Raw genomic sequence first — 12,807 nt, forward strand, 5'->3', positions numbered from 1 at the left:
CGCTTAGGTCGGTGGAGCATAATCCGTGAGGCGAGGCCTGATTCACCGAAACACGTGGGCGGGCGCCAAAGGGGGGAGGGCGGGCGCCCTGTCCCCGAGCCCGCTTGGCCTCCCGTTCGTTCCCGTGGCTTCTGGACTCTTCTAGATGATATAAAGATGGCGCACAAGTTAATATCTATATTTAAACCCGACGTGTGGGCCTTTTCTCCATATTTCCTGATAACCCCCTACAGAAATAGACAAACACCAAAACTCATGGAATTCTGTCAGATAAAACCCTAAGTCTAGGTGTTGGTTGCATTTGGATCCTTTTCTTTATTTATTTGATGATTATATTTGGTACTTAAGGACCGTCAACAACCGTGTATACATATCTCTGTGTATATATGGGCGTACTTCACATGGGTTGTATGCTGCAATATATGTTCGGGAATATATATTGGAGTCTTTAGCTTTCAACCTAGAGACCAAACTTTTAGTTCCTTAATTATATTATTGTTGGGTTGGGCTGAAATAAAATTCTTCTGCAGGTACTGATGGATTATGATGTAGCACCCGATTTTAAGAACAAAACCAGATACACACCATATGTGAGCCCAGGAAGTCAAATCTCACATATAGCCACAAATAGGGGTAATATCAATAGACAATGCTTATATATAACAAACTTAGTATAAAAGATATAACCATAGATAGCAAACAACGGAAAGACTCTCCGTTCTTCAAGCGAAAGCTCCAAATCCACAGGGACAACTGACTGGTTGAGCACAAGCCTAAACTCTTCTCCAAACTAGCAATCTGGTACCCATCTGGGATTTTTATCCAAATAAAATGTAAAGGCAAGCGTAATTACATCTCGTACTCAACAAGAATAACATAGGGTTCATGAGGCTCAAAGGCTAGACACTGGTTGAACTGCATGTAGCTTTTAGTTGTCACAATTTTAGCATATGAGTAGCATCAAGTTGTCAAGTCCCATAGTAAACTCATGATCAGGTAAACTGAATAAAGAATAGCATAAACAACATATTAGCAATAATAACATCAATGATTTGCCATTAGTGATCATTTATTCTATATTGGTCCAAGGCCGCTCGTGACCGTGAGCACGGCTGATATATCAGTTTTACACTCTGCAGAGGTTGTACACTTTCACTATGAGTTGTGATTTACCCTTTCGCCCGAGGTCATGAGTCTCTAAACCCCCTTCCTAGGGAGGCTGGTAGGGTTCACTATGAAGCCTTTCAAAGGTTCTTCTAACAAGTTAGGGCCGCTTGGTTTCATTAGTCAGTCCATGTGATTCACCCGCAGGAATCCACGGTCTGCTATTCCCCATTTGCGCCACAAGGGTAACCACTAACAAGCTAGAAAAGGTCCTCATATTGAGCTAAAGCCAGAGCCATGTAGCCCTCACAGTTGTACTGTATGTCCCGGATGGTCATATACAGATAAGTCCTTATGGAGAGAAACTAGAGCACCATAAGATAGCCCAATACTCCAGCCCTCTTTACCAAAGTTGCTAAAAAGTACTCTTTTAATGTTTATTGCATATTCTATTAATCAAATTATAAGATCATGGTTTAGTGGAGCACTAGCATAAGCTACCCAATGCAAAACCATAGGTGACAAGGTATAAGAGCAATACTAGGAAATCCTTAGCAAGAAGACACATACAATATGAATTGTGTGATTAAAGTTATTAGGAAACAAGGATGATCCCATGCTATACTTGCCTTGAAATTCAGATCCTTCTTTTAGTTCCAAATCTTCCACAATCTACTTCTTGATCATCACGTAAAAGCTCACCGACTAAACTCAGTCATCACATCAACATCAATCATCCAGAGGCAATCATACAAAGCAAACAAACCTATAATTAGAACAATACACCAACAGTAGAAAATAAAGATGAAAAGTTTATAAAATGAATCTACGTCGTACAACGATCACATAGACGTAAAGATCACGAAAATCGGAGCTATAACGAAGAAGTTATGATTTTCCTAAGATTTTCTTTAGAAAAATAATTAATTAAATAGGATCATGAAAATAAAAGGTTGTAAACTTGTAAAACAATGAGACTAACATGTAGGTCTTGTGATTACGAATCTAACGCAATTTGAACGGGTCATATCGGAGTTAAAACGGATATTTTATGAGCAATATAAAACCAGTGGCAAACTTGTAATTTTCTGAAAACGTATTTTGAATCTACGCGAACGGGAATACGCTTTCGGAGTTAGAAAACGTATTTTGGAAAATCCGCTAAGGACCGCGGGTTGACTCTTTAAAAACTTTGGGGGATCTTTTGCAAAATAACGTGGCCGAAGGGGTATCCTCCATCTAGGGTCGTTGGATCGCGGGTGAATGGTCGAGATTAGATCGCAGGGGAGGGAAGCGAGCTGGCCGGCCGGAGCTGGAAGGGCCCGCGGCGGCGCCATGGCCGGTGATGGCCGGAGCTCATAGTTTGGGCGATTTAGGGCACGAGAGACTAAACCGAAAGCACCAGAACGCTTAGGAGCTCGGTGCGAACTCACCTGAGGCCAAGATTGGAACCGAGGGAGTCCAACTCAGGCTTGCGACGGCAAGGGGCGGACGGCGGCTCTGTAAGAAGTTCGGTGGGGGTTAGGAAAGCACAGAGAGCATGAGAACGGAAACGAGGGGTCTCGGCGACTTCGTAAGAGAGAAGCGAAGCTCAGCGAGTCGCTTACGGGGCAAAAACACGACGCAGCGGAGAATCGAGCTCGGCGTGGACCTTGGCGGAGCTTTTTCGGCGAGAACTAAGCGACGCCCAGCGCTAGGATTTGGGATGGTGTTTCACGACGGTCGAGGCGACTATTTAAAGGGGCGCAACGTGCGGGTGTTGGGTATTTTAAACGCAAACAGAAAAAATCCGCAAGCGCACGGATACTGATGTAGCTTTCACCCGGGAGTATTCCAGAGTATCGATTTTCCACAGGGAACGTGAGTGTACTAATTAAGAATCAAGATCGCCCAAGGATAACTATATAATTATTTTTGGTGGGAAGAGAGGAAGCTTCATGAGAGTTCTCTAGTTGATCTAAGAATCAAGAATTACTTCAAGATTATCTATTTCGGGACATCAGAGCACTAACCACAGAAAGAGATGAGAAGGGGGCTAGGAAGGTCTGACTACGGTCCTACAAACACCGATCCGAACGAGGTGGAATACGTCGACCGTTAGGGCTGTCACTACCCTAAGGCTACCGCAACAATCCGCAGGATTGGGTGCAATTCCAGGTAATTGCAAGACTAAACACCACGTCTAATCTATTAATTACTACTCTAATGTTGCAAAGATTAGAGCACTTGATGCAAGCGGGAATCCAATAAATAACTTGAATGTAAATAAAAGTAATTAAAGAACTCAGGATTATGAATTGAAGAACCTGGAGAACGATGAAGAACGAACCAGTTGCTGCAAAAGTAAAATGTTGAGGAAGATCCGACAGATCCGGCTCCTCCTCCGCTCTCCTCTTCTCTCTCCCTATTTTCTAAATTACAACTAGAACTAACTAGAACTAGAACTAGAGGAACTAGAACTAGAACTAGATCTAGATGAACTAGAGGTAGAACTAGAAGAACTAGAGGGATCCTCTCTACTTGGATGAAGAATTGAGACCCTAGCCTTGATTCTGTAGAAGAGGTATGCCTCCAAGGGCTGGTGGGGGTCTGCTTATATAGTCCAGGAAGAGTAGCCCTCAAGAAATCTAGAAAGAGTAGCTCCCAAGAAATCTAGAAAGAGTAGCTCCCAAGGAATTTCCACGTTATTCTCTACCATCCGATCAAACCGACCTTAATCGTATGATTTTCCTCGATCCTTAGAGCCGGTGGAGCACGATCCGTGAAGTTGACCCTGATTGGGCACTGTAGCAGGGCGGGCGCCTAGGAGAGTAGGGCGGGCGCCCTGCCTCCGAGCCCGATCGCCTTCCCGTTCGTTCCCGTGGCTTCTGGAGTCTTCTAGATGGTAGAAAATTGCGCGGCACGTTAATATCTCTATGTAATCCCGACATGTGGGCCTTTCTTCCATATTTCCTGATAACCCCCTACAGAAATAGACAAACACCAAAACTCGTGGAATTCTGTCAGATAAAACCCTAAGTCTAGGTGTTGACTGCATATAAGTCCTTTTCCATGATTAGTTGACGGTTAAATGTGAGCATTAAGGACCGTCAACAAGCTCCCCCAAGCTTAACCTTTGCCCGTCCCTGAGCAAAGCTAAAATCAGTAAGAAAATAGGGGTTACTTTTATGCCTCTTACTACAGGGTTTTTAAGGTCTTAAGAGATTGAAAAACAGAACGATCAAGTCAAGCACTATGTCTCAAGTTCTTCTGTCTTACCTTTGTTCTGGAGTTTTTTTTTAAGTTTCCAAAATAAAACTGAGGAATTTGCCTTCTTCTCGAAAGATATATAAGTGGAGCTTTAAAAATTTTAGCATACTTACTTTGCATTTTGCTATGTCAATACTCGGATCAAGGGAGAGGAATGTCATACTCCTAGATCAAGACCTTTGACCTTTCTGAAAAGTTTGTCATCTCTTACTGGCATATTGCTTATTAGAGGGACCATGGGCTATCATTTTTTTTTCTTTCTTTTTTTTTCAGTCTCTCTCTTTTTTTTCTTCTCTTTTTTTTAAGTGGGCACTAAGTACCCCTAATTCTACTATCGGAGACGTGTCCATTTTTTTCCACTCATGTGGGTATCTTTGTACCCCTAATTCTACTTCGGACACTTGTCCATTTTTACCTCTCGTCTCACTTCTCTTTTTTTTGAATCAAATTTTTGCATAGTCCCATGCCTCTAATGCAATAATACTTCGGAAGAGTGAATCTTTTATATTTTTAAAACAAAAAGATCTCGATCTTGGGAGCATGATAATTCTCTCAACCAAAACTACAAGAATTAACAATGGCTTGAACAAAGCAAGTGCCCACAGTTTTAATATTCATATCTTATAAGCCTCTAGGTAGTATGTCAAACAAGATCTCAATTTTTTTAGATTTTCAAAAGATAAAATCTCCAAAACTCTAGCAAAACTTGGAACAAGTTAAATAGTAGCTCAGACCTTCTCATATCATGTTTATTAATTACCTAGACTTGGATCAAACTTTCTTTTTATTTTATTTAAAACTCAGGATTACACAAAACTATTGTATATTACTCAAAAGAAAAACTTTATTCGGTTTCATGATTATGCATTATTTTTTTATTTATTACTGAATACTTGTAAATAAAACCAAGAAAGAAGAAGTAATACTTATCTAGATACACGTGGGGGTGCCTCCCCCAAGCTGGATGTTGACATAGTCGTTCACTCTTGTGGCCTGCATGTTCAGTCTCACTCTTCTTAAGCCTCAAAATCCTGCACAACCCAAATAGGCAACAAAACTTGTGGAGCATGTTAAGGGTTAGGTAATTGTCTAGAGCTTATGAGAGCTTAATACGAGAATTGTATGAACTCAATCACATCAAGTTCCTCTACCAGGTTATTTTGTGGCTCGAGATAGATTTTAAAGCGCTGACCAATTACCTTAAAAGTGTTACCTATGTCATCTTGGATGGTAATGGCTCCATGAGTTGAAGTGTCAATAACCTTGTATGGTCCATCCCACTTACTTCATAGCTTACCATGCCCAAAGAGCTTAACTCTTGAATTGAATAGTAGAACCTTATCTCCAGGCTTAAACTTCTTGTGCTTGATTCTCTTATCATGCCATCGTTTTGTTCTCTCTTTATAGATCCTTGAATTGTGGTAGGCTTTCTCTCTCCATTCTTCTAGCTCAGATAGTTGCATCAGACGATTCTCGCTAGCGAGGTGGAGATCCATGTTCCATTTCTTGTGTGCCCAATGAGCCTTAAACTCTACTTCCACAGGCAAGTGACAAGTTTTTCCATATACATGTTGATAAGGTGACATGCCTATGGGTGTTTTGAATGCAGTTCTATATGCCCAAAGTGCATCAGGAAGTTTGTCCTTCCACCCGTTACCCATCTCGTCTATGGTCTTTTGTAAAATATTTTTGATTTGTTTGTTAGATGTTTCGGCTTGACCGCTAGTCTGAGGATGGTATGGTGTTGCGACGTTGTGTCGAACTCCATGATCGGCTAGGTACTTCCAGAAGATTTTGTCGATGAAGTGAGAACCTCCATCGCTTATAACTATCCGGCGTATACCAAAGCGAGGAAAGATTACTTCATGGAACATTCTGTTGGCATGTTTTGAATCAACTGATCGACAAGGTAGGGCTTCTACCCATTTGGACACGTAGTCCACAGCTACTAAGATATACTCGCAATTCCCGGACATAGGGAATGGCCCCATGAAATCAATGCCCCATACATCGAAAAGTTCTACTTGAAGATTATTTGTGAGAGGCATTTCATTTCGTGAGTTGATATTCCCATGTTTTTGACATCGGTGGCATCTCCTGACAAAGTCCTTTGTATCTTCATACATCGTTGGCTAGAAAAAACCACTTTGCCAAATTTTAGCATGTGTCCGGAATGCTCCATAGTGTCCTCCATATGGTGAGGCATGGCATCTTTCCATAATTTGAGTAGCCTCAGCCATAGGAACACACCTTCTCAAGAGTCCATCAGCGCAGACTCGAAAAAGATATGGCTCATCCCAAAGGTGGAAACGACTATCGTGAAGCAACTTCCTTTTGTTTGCTCCAGGTGGGACATAGCCTTTTACTATAAAGTTTACGATGTCTACGTACCATGGATCTGCATATGTTATCTTAAGTAGGGTGTCATCCCTTAGGTAGTCATTTATGGGAAGTTCATCATATGTTTCCTTATATTGAAGCCTAGACAAGTGGTCGGCTACGGAATTCTCAACTCCCTTCCTATCTCGGATTTCTATGTCAAAGTCTTGGAGAAGAAGAATCCATCGAATTAGACGAGGCTTAGCATCTTTCTTAGTGAGGAGGTACTTGAGAGCAGCATGGTCTGAATAGATGATTATCTTTGCCCCCACTAAGTAAGATCTAAACTTGTCTATAGCAAAGATAACAGCCAAAAGCTCTTTTTCAGTTGTAGTGTAATTGAGCTGTGGTCCAGACAAGGTTTTGCTAGCTTAGGATATGGCATAATGCTTTCTATCCTTGGTTTCTCCTAAAACGGCACCAACCGCAAAATTGCTAGCATCACACATGATCTCAAAAGGAAGATTCCAATCAGGTGGTTGGATAATCGGGGCTGAAATGAGTGCTTTCTTAAGAGTTTGAAAAGATTCATGACACTCGTCACTAAAGATGAAAGGTGCATCCTTAGCTAGAAGACTAGTTAGGGGTCTAGCAATTTGAGAGAAGTTCTTGATAAAGCGTCTATAGAACCCTGCATGTCCCAAAAAGCTACGGATTCCTTTCACATTCGTGGGAGGTGGAAGTTTTTCAATAACTTCAATCTTTGCTTTCTCCACCTCTATACCACGTTCGGACACTTTATGTCCTAGCACTATTCCTTCCTGAACCATAAAATGACATTTCTCCCAGTTCAGGATTAAGTGCTTTTCTTCACATCGCTGCAAAACTCTATCTAATTTCTCCAAACAATGATCAAAGGTTTTGCCATAGACGGTAAAATCATCCATGAAAACCTCCATGATCTTCTCAATCATGTCTGAGAAAATAGACATCATGCACCGTTGGAAAGAAGCTGGAGCATTGCACAATCCGAACGACATTCGTCGGTATGCATAAGTTCCATACGGGCATGTAAAGGTAGTCTTTTCTTGGTCATCTGGGTGGATTGGGATTTGATGATATCCAGAATAACCATCAAGGAAACAAAAGAAAGAGTGGTTTGCAAGCCGTTCCAACATTTCATCAATGAAGGGTAACGGAAAGTGATCTTTCTTTGTAGCCTTGTTGAGTTTTCGATAGTCAATACACATACGCCACCCAGTGACAATTCGTTGAGGGATGAGTTCATTTTTCTCATTCATAACAACCGTCATTCCTCCTTTCTTTGGCACTACTTGGACAGGGCTAACCCACTCACTATGTGGCACAGGATAAATAATCCCAGCACGATAGAGTTTGAGGACCTCTTTCTTAACATCCTCTCGCATAGCATTGTTAAGTCTCCGTTGTGGCTCCCTTGAAGGTGTAAAATTAGGATCAATAGGGATACGATGAGTGCAGAGAATGGGACTAATGCCCGTGAGATCTTCGAGAGAGTAGCCAAATGCTGATCTATGCCTTTCAAGAACAGTGACAAGTTGTTGTGTTTCATAATCGGAAAGCTTGTCATTGATAATTACTGGAGTGTTTGGGTTGTTGTGCAAGAAGATATATCTAAGGCCAAAAGGAAGAGGTTTTAACTCTATCGAAGGAGGTGAAGGTTGTTCATTTTTGTCTAGCTCAACGGGTTCTACCAACTCTTCTTCTTCTTGAACAAAGTGTTCATGATTAAAGAATGGTTGGGCCATCTCCTCTTGAGTCAGCATTAAGATCTCCTCAATAGGATCTGGTTTAAGTTTGGGTTCCACTATCGTGTTAATTGATCTAGCAAGAGGAACAACAATAGTGGAATTCCCAACCTTGAAGTCTAAATGACCTTGTTGTGGTTGTTCTTGTAGAAGTTTCATGATTGGTCTGCCAATCAAGAGAGGAATCTCTGGTATGTCAAAAATGTGAAAATCTAGACATACTCCAGAGTCCTTGATTCTAACAGGAACTGCCCTTAATACCCCATGGCTTTCTAGAATTAATTTAGATGGACTTTGTAAAAGTTTTTGAGATGGGGTTATGGACTCGTTGGGATAAAGAGTGTCAGCTAACTCCTTGGAAATAACATTTATCCCAACATATGGATTGTAGTGGACCTTCCTAGCGGACCTTCTAATTTGGCATAGATGAATGGTTGAAGGAGTGATGATCCGAGCTACCTCAGGAGACAGCTCTGCTTCTATTAGCCATTCATAACTCAGAATAGCCGAAAGGCTTTTGATGTGTTCTATGTCAACAGATTCTACTCTTAGAACGGATTGAGTGGTCCTTGCTAGAGGTCGTGTTTGGATAGGAAAATTTGAGGTGTTTCCATAATCTTCAAAAAGATCTTCCTCGAATTCAAATGGATGCTCTAAAGGTGGTGGTTCATCATCCCTTAGTTGGTTTTGCATTCCTTTATCAGGAGGTTTCTCTACAACCAAATTAATAGATGGGTCAGGTGGAATTTCTAACTCGGTTGCAAGTTCCTCATCTTTTGGTTTAGGATCAGGCTCGACTTCTTTTTCTCCTTCAGGAAACTCATCATAAATGCCTGTATAAGGGGTATTTTAAAGAATTCTTTCTAGGATAGCTCTCCCCTCATCTGTGAGTTTGTGTGTGAATGAGCCTCCTGAAGCAATGTCGAGGTGAAGAGCAGCTTGTTTAGACCACGATAAAAGTGGTAGTACAGCACATGGTCAGGCAGGGAAAGGTTTGGACCGGAATTGGTAAGGCTTGTGAACCTAGCCCAAGCTGCTCCTAAAGTTTCCTTCTCTCTTTGTTTGAATGTAAGAATTTCAATTCTAAGGTCAGCAATTCAAAAAAGTGGGAAGAAAGCGAGACAAAAGTTGTCTCCAAGTTCAGCCCAACTTCCATTAACGCCTCCTACAGAATGAGCATACCACTTTTTTGCTCTTCCCAAAAGGGAGAACGGAAATAATTTCCATTTAAGGGTTTCTTGTGTCATGTCCGAAATAGATCGGCAAGAACACAATTGCTCGAATTCTCTAAGGTGGGTGTATGGATCTTCATCTACTTGCCCAGAGAAGGGTTGCTCCTGAATCATGGCTATTAGATCAGGGCCGAGGTCGTAGCCATCTGTAAGAATTGGATGTGATGATGGTGGTGGCTCTAATAACTCGCCCTTTGGAGCAAATAATTTATAGATAGGAGTGAAATCCATGTGGTGTGGTGAAAATGGTAAGGTGAGTGTGGTAAAAAAGGAAAAGAAAAAGGATACACGGACGACTTGGTTCGAAACTAGCACAGCTACCGTTCCCCGGCAACGGCGCCAGAAAGCTTGTTGGGTATTTTAAACGCAAACAGAAAAAAATCTGCAAGCGCACGGATACCGATGTAGCTTTCACCCGGGAATATTCCAGAGTATCGATTTTCCACAGGGAACGTGAGTGTACTAATTAAGAATCAAGATCGCCCAAGGATAACTATATAATTATTTTTGGTGGGAAGAGAGGAAGTTTCCTGAGAGTTCTCTAGTTGATCTAAGAATCAAGAATTACTTCAAGATTATCTATTTCGGGACATCAGAGCACTAACCACAGAAAGAGATGAGAAGGGGGCTAGGAAGGTCTGACTACGGTCCTACAAACACCGATCCGAACGAGGTGGAATACGTCGACCGTTAGGGCTGTCACTACCCTAAGGCTACCACAACAATCCGCAGGATTGGGTGCAATTCCAGGTAATTGCAAGACTAAACACCACGTCTAATCTATTAATTACTACTCTAATGTTGCAAAGATTAGAGCACTTGATGCAAGCGGGAATCCAATAAATAACTTGAATGTAAATAAAAGTAATTAAAGAACTCAGGATTATGAATTGAAGAACCTGGAGAACGATGAAGAACGAACCAGTTGCTGCAAAAGTACAATGTTGAGGAAGATCCGACAGATTCGGCTCCTCCTCCGCTCTCCTCTTCTCTCTCCCTATTTTCTAAATTACAACTAGAACTAACTAGAACTAGAACTAGAGGAACTAGAACTAGAACTAGATGAACTAGAACTAGATCTAGATGAACTAGAGGTAGAACTAGAAGAACTAGAGGGATCCTCTCTACTTGGATGAAGAATTGGAACCCTAGCTTTGATTCTGTAGAAGAGGTATGCCTCCAGGGGCTGGTGGGGGTCTGCTTATATAGTCCAGGAAGAGTAGCCCTCAAGAAATCTAGGAAGAGTAGCTCCCAAGAAATCTAGGAAGAGTAGCTCCCAAGGAATTTCCACGTTATTCTCCACCATCCGATCAAACCGACCTTAACCATGTGATTGTCCTCGATCCTTAGAGTCGGTGGAGCACGATCCGCGAAGTTGACCCTGATTGGGCACTGTAGCAGGGCGGGCGCCCTACCTCCGAGCCCGATCGCCTTCCCGTTCGTTCTCGTGGCTTCTGGAGTCTTCTAGATGGTAGAAAATTGCGCGGCACGTTAATATCTCTATGTAATCCCGACATGTGGGCCTTTCTTCCATATTTCTTGATAACCCCCTGCAGAAATAGACAAACACCAAAACTCTTGGAATTCTGTCAGATAAAACCCTAAGTCTAGGTGTTGACTGCATATAAGTCCTTTTCCATGATTAGTTGACGGTTAAATGTGAGCATTAAGGACCGACAACAGCGGGACAAGGATCGCTCGCGCGGATCACGCGCGGTGGTTGCGGCTCGGGCTCGTGTCCTACCCGGACTGAGGTAGGGGACGGTCCTGACCTCTGGGCCCCACCTGTCGGTGTCCCAGGGACGCGGGACCCGCTCGTCAGCGGCCGTAGCGAGGTGGAGGGCGCTGCTGGCTGTGCAACGTGGGCCGAAAACTGGGCCACGCAGAGAAGAAAGAAGGAGGGGGAGAAAAAGAAAGCAGGCCGCGGGGGAGAAAGAAGACTGGGCCGAGCCCAAGAGCAGTGAGGGAGAGAGATAAATTCTTTTCCTTTCTATTTTCTCTTTCCCTTTTCTTTTAAAACAAAACACATTTCAAAACCAAATTTGAATTCCTTTTAAACTTTAGTAAAAACCACTCATCACAATAAACCCAATGCAACGGCATGCATGCTCAAACAAGTTGTTAACTCCTATAGTAAATTTTAATTGAAAGAAAAATATTATTTTTCCTATATTTCATGGGCACAAAAATACACAATTTAACATTCTATCCTATTTTGGAAAATTGCAAATTTTTGGGGTGTTACAATTCTACCCCCCTTAAGATGAATCTCGTCCTCGAGATTCGGTTGGTGCTTACTCAAACCACTACGGGTATGTTTTTCTTAGATCCTCTTCTCTTTTACAAATAGCCTCCTCTTCGGTGCATTGATTCCCCTGGACTTTGTACATCCTAAAAATCCAACTCCTGGTCACCCTTTTCTGTTGTTTCCAAAATTTCTTACCAGGTACTGTGGGGGTATAAACCCCTATACCCTTACGGCTGGACTTGGGCCAGGAGGCTTGGCCCATTACGAGACGAGTCCAAAGCTTGATCCGACAACCTGGAGTTCCGCGCAAGGAAACAAGATGTGGAGATCAAGCAGGATTCTGGTCGGTTAGAATTGGAATTGACATCGAATTATCCATGGCAATTGTGACCGACTAGGATTAGTTTCCAGATCTGTAACCCTGCCCTCCAGACTATATAAGGAGGGGCAAGGGACCCCCCTGGGACACATCATATTCTCTCAACACAAATCAATACAACCAGACGCAGGACGTAGGTATTACGCCAACTCGGCGGCCGAACCTGGATAAAAAGCTTGTCCGTGTCTTGCGTCACCACCGAGTTCGTAGTTTGCGCACCGTCTACCGATAAACTACTACCGTGGGTATACCCCAAGGTAGACTGCCGACTAGCTTTCGTCGACAGTGGCGCGCCAGGTAGGGGGTGTGCGTGCAACTTTTCCGGCGAACAAGATGGTCACGATCCCAGCTTCCGCGACCGTGCCCGAAGGCCTCACGTTCACCGTCGGCCAGATCACGTGGACGACGTGCAGCGGCGGCTTCGCGACCACGGTTCCGAAAGAGATCCAGATCCAATCTGAGATCACGCCGTCTCCGACCACACGCATG

The sequence above is a fragment of the Sorghum bicolor genome, chromosome 1 (genome assembly GCF_000003195.3).
Source record: "Sorghum bicolor cultivar BTx623 chromosome 1, Sorghum_bicolor_NCBIv3, whole genome shotgun sequence".
In the NCBI taxonomy this organism is placed as follows: domain Eukaryota; kingdom Viridiplantae; phylum Streptophyta; class Magnoliopsida; order Poales; family Poaceae; genus Sorghum; species Sorghum bicolor.